Genomic DNA, 8056 nt, shown 5'->3' on the forward strand with positions numbered 1-8056 from the left:
ACTTACAAAACGTAATAAACTTTCTGTCTGTAATTCCAGAAAGTTACGAACCCGAGAGCTATTAGTGTTACTGCTAAATTTACCTCCATCCCCTAAATTAAACATGAAACCCAGTGGAACTCAAAGCTTTGTGTAAATTGTAGCTCTTTGAACTGAACGCATACATTCACACCTCAAAACAGTATGCTGATAAGAGTTATGAAATTCAGTAATTTATCAGGTAAAATAATTCCAAAAATGTATGCTCCAACAGATTGGGATTACGTTGCTTTGGCAATAATGGTTGTGTATTTCAAGGCTCTGCAGTTACATTAATAACTTTAAATGACTACCGAGCTGTTTGAGACCATCTGGATTTCATTTCTAATCAACCACCTTTTCCTTAGTTCCGTGACATGAGAGAAAAAGCTTAATAAGTACACCAGGAAAATAGTTTTAGGTAATCACCTGCTGCTGGCAGGATGCCATTTAAAATGAATACTATTATAACATCTGGTCGTAAGTAATTACAATAATTAATAATAATAATACCTTGCACTTATATTCTCTACATCACAGAAGCGATTTCTAATCATCTGTGAGCTCTGTGACCCTGGGAAAGTGCTGAGAGTTTTTGCCAAGTCTGATTCCATCAAGCACATTCTACTTTCTGAAGACCATTTTCTTTACTGCTCTAGTCTAACATTTTCCAAGTGTAGGTAAATGCTGTCATAATTAATAAAACCAAAATTCATTTAAGTACTTCTAAATTCAAAGTAGTTTATCATTTAGCATTTTCTCAATGGATACTGAATATACAACTATCATATGAGAACAAGAATTAGCTTTTAAAAACAAAACTTAGTAAAAATAAGATCCCTGCCATCAAAAAGGGTCCAGAATCACTGAGCCGTGCTCACTCCTTTTCAAAACCAGTTCATAATCATGAACTCATCTGATTTGTGATGAAGCTTTTTTGAGCCCTAGAAGATCACGCATACAAGGTATTTTCCAGAATGAGACACTCTGCATTGTGCGATCAACGCTGAGTAAAAGACATGCAACATGTCCAGACGGAAGGTAATCTCCCCCTTATAAAACAATGCCTTGGAATATAAAGCGTTCCAAAACGGTTACTTTCTATAGATGTTCGGAGCCCATTTCCACCCCACAGCAGTAAGAGTTCAGGCTGTCCTGTACCAGGAATGCTGTGGGAGACACGGACGACAAAGCGGAAGGGGGAAGGCGGGTAGGACAGATGGCCCGCGGCGAGCATCTCGGCCCCCACGGCCACGTCCTCTGACCCAGTCCTCACCCTGCCCCAATCAGCTGCTCTGAGCTCATGCCGGGGGCTCTACTGCCCGCTGCCCCTCAGCCCTGTCACCTACTGACCTCCCGGCGCTCCGCTGTCGCTACAGACAGCGCTTGCCCCGCTTGTCTTCTGCCACTGCTTCGGTCTCCGTGCAATATCCTGGTGGCTCATCTATCACTCCCCAGTCCTCTTCACCACCCATCTTTTCCTCTATAATAACCCACACTTTTATAGAGGTTTTCCACAATAAAAACCCCATCCAGTAACTACATCACCTCCCCCAGGCAGATTTCAAACACCCAACTTTCTTCCCTTCCAGAAAACTCCTTGCTCTCCTACTTCCCACTCACCAGTCATTTTGCCTCAGCAAAGCTCCCAATTCAGTCACCTCACCATTTTCCCATCATCCGTTACCCTCCCTTGTCCTCAGTTCCTTCCTCAGTAACTTAGAATCTATCCAACTCCCTTATGGGCCTTTTTTTCTTGCCTCTGTCCACCCACCCTGTACCCAAGCGGCTGCAGTTTGCCGGAGAAAAATCACACAGGCAGGCTGATTTCACTTTTTAGATTCAAAACCACAAACCTCAAAGGGCATGCAACACTGCCCAGCATGACTACACTTCCCTAATGATTCTGCTCTCTCAACCTCTAAGACAATTCCACACTTCTCTCGTTAAAGCTCCAGCACCCCTCACTCTCAACCAGCGCGACGGCTTTCTGTCGACGCCCAGAACAATGGCTCTAACTCGGACCCTCCAGGCTTCCCGACAGGCCAGCCAACTGTCCAATTGATATGCCTCGTGTACCTGAAGCAAGATGCTTCACTTCCTCCCTCAAAACTGATTCCTCCCCCAGTACCCCCCACCTCATAAATGATACTACCATTCCCCCAAGTTGCCCAAGGTAACCAGGACTTATCCTTCATTTTTCCTTTTCTCTCTCTCAGCTTCCACAACCAACCCATCACTAATTACCTCCAAAATACATCCCGAAGTATTCCTCCTCTCTCCATCCCCACTGCCACCACCAAGATTAGCCACCCATCCCCCACCAAGCCTACCCCGAAAGCCTTCTGCAGGGTTTCACCACTTCTGTCTACCCTGCCCCCAACTCATTCTACACACATCGGCCAGAAACATATCTTAAGACATAAACCAGCTCCCACCCTCTGCTTAAAACACACTGATAGCTTCCCAAGACTCAGATAAAAATACAAAACAATTTGCCATGCCCTTCAAAGCCTGACTACCCCAGTCCTCTGCAGTAAAATTGGAAGGTTAAGGGGAGGAGAGCAGTGAACTGGACAGCTGTGGTTTGCAAAAGGAGGCTAAGGATAAAGGAGGTGACTGCCTGAGCAATGCCTTTTGGGAGAGTGGGTGTTTCTTTTTTAATTGTTTTATTGATTGTCAACAGGTCATGCATGCATAAGGCAGAAAATTCAAAAGACATCGAAGGGGTACCAGAGAGTGACGTCTCCCTCTCTGATCTCATCACCCCGTGCCCTTACAGGTTTCTTTGCATCCCTGCAGAATCCATGCCTGTGCATCCACTCCAGGCATAGCTCCTCACTCACACGTACACAAAGGAGCATACGACACACTATTCTGCACCGTTTTCTTTTCTTCACTTGTCAGAGGTGGGAGATCTGCCCCTATCTGCACCTACAGGGTCACCACATTCCAATCTCCCACCGGACATCTGGGTGGTTCCCCATCCTTTGCCACCACGAAGCTAGCCACACTTCGACACAGCAAGGAGCTAGCCCATTTCCCTCCTCCCCACCCTCGCCAGTACCACACCTCCACACTCGCTACAACGTCCCCACACCGAATTTTCTTGTCCCTGAGCCCTTCCTTGCTTGGGGTCTTTGCATTTGCTGTTCCGCTGCCTGAAATGCTTTTCTGCTGGTTCTTTGCGAATGGTTTGCCCTTTCCTTTTCTTGGCTCATCCTCAAATCATCTCCCTCAGTGGTGTGCCCTGATCGCCCCGTCTACAATGGACAATGGCCGGGGCCGTTAATCAGTTACCTGTCTCCCCTCTGTCTCTGCTTCTTCCTTTCATAGCATTGTTCCCAATCAAATTATCTGGTTTAACGGTTTACGTGTGTGTTGTTCAGCTGTAAGCTCCACAAAAGAACGGCCTCATCTGTCTTCAGTCCACGGCTATATCTCTGGCACCTAGTAGAGCATTTAGAATGATCCGTAAAGATTTTGTGCACGAATGAATTCTTTGACCATAACCAACACCGAATACTCTCGAAGCACCAGGCACCGTGCTAGGTACTTGCCTTGCATTACTGTATTTAGTTCTCACATCTTATAAATAAGAAAACACATTTTATAAAGTAGTATCTCTTAACAGAGGAAGCGAGCATTCAAACCCAGACCTGACCCTAGTCTCTATGCTATACTATGTAAGAAAAAAAGGCTAAAATATCTGAAGTTGGGTAAAAGACAGCGATTAGAAATATCTCACCTTAAGCTTAGAAGTAGAAATCCTGAATGGGGGAAAAAAAAACCCCACCTGTTAGTAATAGTGGTTACACTATTACTATTCTCAAATGAGAAGGACATTAGATGGGCAATTACTTCACTCTTCAGACTTCAGTTTTTTTTTTTTTTAAAGAATTTTTTTTTTTTCAACATTTATTTATTTTTGGGACAGAGAGAGACAGAGCATGAACGGGGGAGGGGCAGAGAGAGGGAGACACAGAATCGGAAACAGGCTCCAGGCTCTGAGCCATCAGCCCAGAGCCTGACGCGGGGCTCGAACTCACGGACCGCGAGATCGTGACCTGGCTGAAGTTGGACGCCCAACCGACTGCGCCACCCAGGCGCCCCTTCAGACTTCAGTTTTTACATTTGCAAAGTAAAAAGATGGTGTGTACTAAAACAGAAAAAGGTAGCTGGAAGAGTAATGAATGCATAGCTGAGTTCAATTATTTTGACAGTATTGTGTGTGTTGTCATTTAGCACCTCAATGTTTGACACAAGTAACTTTTTCATCCCACATCATCCCATTTGAAGCCATTTTTCTGTACCACACAAATCCTTTCACTCAAAACTCAAGCCTTCTGTAATTTTTGTCTCTTCTTAAATTGCTTCATTGCCACAGATGTAAAGTACCTAGCACTTCCCTGTAAAATTCTCTTGTCTTATTCCAGGGTTCCTAAAACTACATTCTTCCTACCCATCGTAAACATATTCCAAAGACAACTAGTTTTCAAGATAAAAACCTTTCCCTCTCGGTGTGCCTGGCTGGCATGTGACTCTTGATCTTGGGGTCTGGGGTCGAGTTCCACATTGAGGGGTAGATTGTACTTAAAACAAAACAAAAACAAAAAAAACAAACAACAACAACAACAACAACTTTCCTTCTCCTAAACAAAAGACTCATATGCCAGTTAACGGTTACTGCTGCGACATTTCATTTTATCAGTGGGCAAAACGGAACCTTCGATAATACACTTGATTCTGACATCTAGAAAGAAACATGTTGCACTGACTTCAATTTTATAAAATTACTGTTTCAGGGTCATTTTCTAATGAAAATGAAAGGCCGAGGTGCCTGGGTGGCTCAGTCCACTAAGTGTCCGACTTCAGCTCAGGTCATGATCTCACGGTTCGTGAGTTTGAGCCCCGCGTCGGGCTCTCCACTGTCTGCAAGGAGCGAGCTTCGGATCCTGCATCTTGCTCTCTCTGACCCTCCTCTGCTCTCTCTCTCTCTCTCAAAAACAAAAACATTTAAAAAAAAAAAAAAAAAAAGGAAATGAAAGGTCAACAGAAGAATTATGTTCTTTGAAACCACATGTGACCCACAAAAAGGCATTAAAGTTGGAGCTGGAACCATAGACCCTCCACTTAATTAACTTCTCTGAGCCTCGATTTTCCTCATTTAAGAATTAAATTAGGGGGCGCCTGGGTGGCTCAGTCAGTTAAGCATCCGGCTTTTGGTTTCAGCTCAGATCATGACCTCATGATTCATGAGTTCAAGCCCCGCATCTGGCTCTGAGCGGACAGTGTGGAGCCTGCTTGGGATTCTCTCTCTCCTCTCTCTCTGCCCCTCCTCCACTTATGTCCTCTCTCTCTCTCTCTCTCTCTCTCTCTCTCTCTCAAAATAAACAAACTTAAAAAAAAGAAAAGAATTAAATGAGACAATTTTAGAGAGCTCCTAATATAGGAACATCCAACAAATGGCAAAGAAATAATTCAGCACCAAGACACTGAAGAAAGGCGGCAACTGGGATTCAGATTTCACTCACCCCAGGAACATACTCTTCTCCCTACAAGCATTCAGTCACAAGTTACCATGAGATCATCTACAATCTCATACTTCAGGAAACGCCAAAAGCCCTGTAGCCACGTTCCCATTATCCCCTGTCAAAAGTGAGAATAAACAGACCACATTCTGCAAATAAGAATCCCGAGAGAATGACGAATACGTAATGTGACCAAATTCCTCGACTGAGGCCACAGCAGTTAGCAGCATACAAAACCCAGCTATTCCACTAAGACCCTCCCTCTTTGGCCTCGGCGCCTCTTTTCCAAAAGCCTGCCTTCCTTCGCACCCCACCTGAAAAGCATCCCTTCACCCGGTCTAAACTGCAGCCCTTTTCCGGGACAAGAGCCCTCGTGGCGCGCGGCCGGGCCCTACTCCCCGCGGGGGCCCTCCCGGATCCTCCCGCTCTCCTGCCGCTGGGGTCCTCGCCGGCCCCGCCCGGCCCCGCACTCCCGAGACCGAGGAGCCGGGCCCGGGCCGGAGGGGAGCGGCGGCCCGCCCGGCCCTCGGCGCCACACCCACCGGCCGCCCCCACCCGCACCCGCACCCGCACCTCCGCATCGCGCTCCCGTCCCCTGGAAGCCCCTCGGACCACCCTCGCGGGCGGCGCCCGCACACCTCGCCCGGAGCCGGGCGCCGGCCCCTCCTCGGTCGCGCCCCACGCGCCGCGGCTCGCGCATCCGAGACCGCGCCGTAGTCGCCGCGCTGCGGCCCACTGACCCGCTCGCTCCGCTCCGCTGCCCGCAGCCCGTCGTCCCCGCCGCCACCTCACCCGCGCCCCGGCAGCCAGGGTTTCCGGACGCTCACGTGACCCGCCCCTCCCGGGGGGCATGCTGGGAGTTGTAGTCCGACCGCGCCGCTTCACCTGCGGGACGCCTAGGTGACAGCGGAAGGGAGAGGGAAGGCCTCGGTGAACCTGGCTGTTGGGCTGGGGGACGGATGACGGCCAGGAGTGTCAGCTGGAAAAAGACAGTGAGAGATAATATATAATGATCTGGGCAGAATTGCTATATAGGGCATCTTTTTTTTCCAGAAAAGCTTTATTCTGTTCTTTGTTTTTATAGAAAGTAACATGCTGCTAAGTTTGCTACTGACCAGGCATCAGGGCGTAAGCTTTCGACTTTTATTTTTTATTTATTTTTTTATTTTTTTTTTACATTTTATTTATTTTTGAGAAACAGAGTGAGACAAAGCGTGAGCGGGGGAGGGGCAGAGAGAGAAGGAGACAGAATCTGAAGCAGGCTCCAGGCTCTGAGCAAGCAGTCAGCACAGAGCCTGATGCGGGGCTTGAACCCACAAACTGTGAGATCATGATCTGAGCCGAAGTTGGATGCTCAACTGACTGAGCCACCCAGGTGCCCCTTTAGACTTTTATTTAAATTAATTAAACGCAGTGACCCATGCAGGCAGGGCCATTAATCTGCCTCTGCCATTCACCTTCTGCACTCCACCCCACCCACCCAAACAAGTAAATGAGTGTTAAGATCCTGACAGCCTCAAGCCAAAATTAAAGGCCTTAAAAGGAGGCAGGACTTGGAAGTGGAACCTTCTAGTCTCCTGGGCTCTTTCACCTGTTGGGGAAATATAATTTTTTTTTTAATCTCCCAACCAAGAAACTTTCTCTACAAAGATAGAGAAAGAAAAGTTTTACTATTGGATAAACATTAAACCAGAATGTGAGGCTCATCATGATCTAACAGATTGCAAAGACAGAAAGGAATCTCCCGCATATACAGCCAAGCAGATACAACCCCTTACATGCATGTTCTCAAATAAGCAATCACTAGCCCTCAACTGAGAAGACCGGGACAGGAGCTTTTGTCACGTACAGTTGGTCCAAACTTTATCATGGCAACTGGGGAGACTGCCTGAATTGGCTTATCCAAAGGAGAAACAGACTTCTCATACCTCTAGGACCAGAGATAGTGTTGCAAATTGGAGGAAGACACCCACAGAAGTTAGGCTTTTAGCCTCCCAGAAACTAGGAAACTGGAGGACTATCGCCCTGGATGTTTGTATTTCAAGATGGCTCCCGGGTCCTGGAAAGTTTCCTGATATGAGGCTGGCAAGAGGTTATTTAGCCATTATGAACGGCTATACATCTATTTGAAAAGGACAAAGGGCAGGGTGGAGGTGGGAGTTCTTATTTCCAAGGGAGACTTAAACCTCTTATTTTTAACTTTTTTTTGCCTTTACAACAAGGCAGTTGTAGTTCTGTTCCCAGTCATCTGAGAGTGTGGCTGGGAAAATGTGATACCAGGGTGAGCAAAAACAAATTGCCCCAACATTTCACTTTTATTTTAAAAAATATTTTGTGGAGGGGCTCCTGGCTGGCTCAGTTGGTGGTGTTCAACTCTTGATCCCGGGGTTGTGAGTTCGAGCCCTACGTTGGGTGTAGAGATTACTTAAAAATAAAATCTTGGAGTGTCTAGGTGACTCAGTCGGTTAAGTAACTGACTTTGGCTCAGGTCATGATCTCACAGTTTG

The 8056-nt window shown here is 46.8% G+C and overlaps 1 protein-coding gene across 8 annotated transcripts in view; it reads right to left on the reverse strand.

The window, feature by feature from the left end:
* The window catches only part of SLC37A3 (solute carrier family 37 member 3), a 152059-nt gene extending 145667 nt beyond the window's left edge, over window positions 1-6392 (reverse strand). For 3 of the 8 annotated variants that reach the window (XR_002080947.2, XM_019452932.2, XM_019452934.2), the window contains exon 1: window positions 6290-6392. The gene's annotated coding sequence lies outside the window, so the exon portion shown is untranslated. Of the gene's footprint in view, window positions 1-3318; window positions 3469-6122; window positions 6209-6289 lie in introns of those variants that run through there. The other 5 variants (XM_053897648.1, XM_053897649.1, XM_019452927.2 and 2 more) reach the window with 5 other exon arrangements.
* Between the last annotated feature and the right edge of the window lie 1664 nt (window positions 6393-8056).

Source organism: Panthera pardus, unplaced genomic scaffold, assembly GCF_024362965.1.
Source record: "Panthera pardus isolate Hobbes unplaced genomic scaffold, ASM2436296v1 HiC_scaffold_8, whole genome shotgun sequence".
Classification (NCBI taxonomy): domain Eukaryota; kingdom Metazoa; phylum Chordata; class Mammalia; order Carnivora; family Felidae; genus Panthera; species Panthera pardus.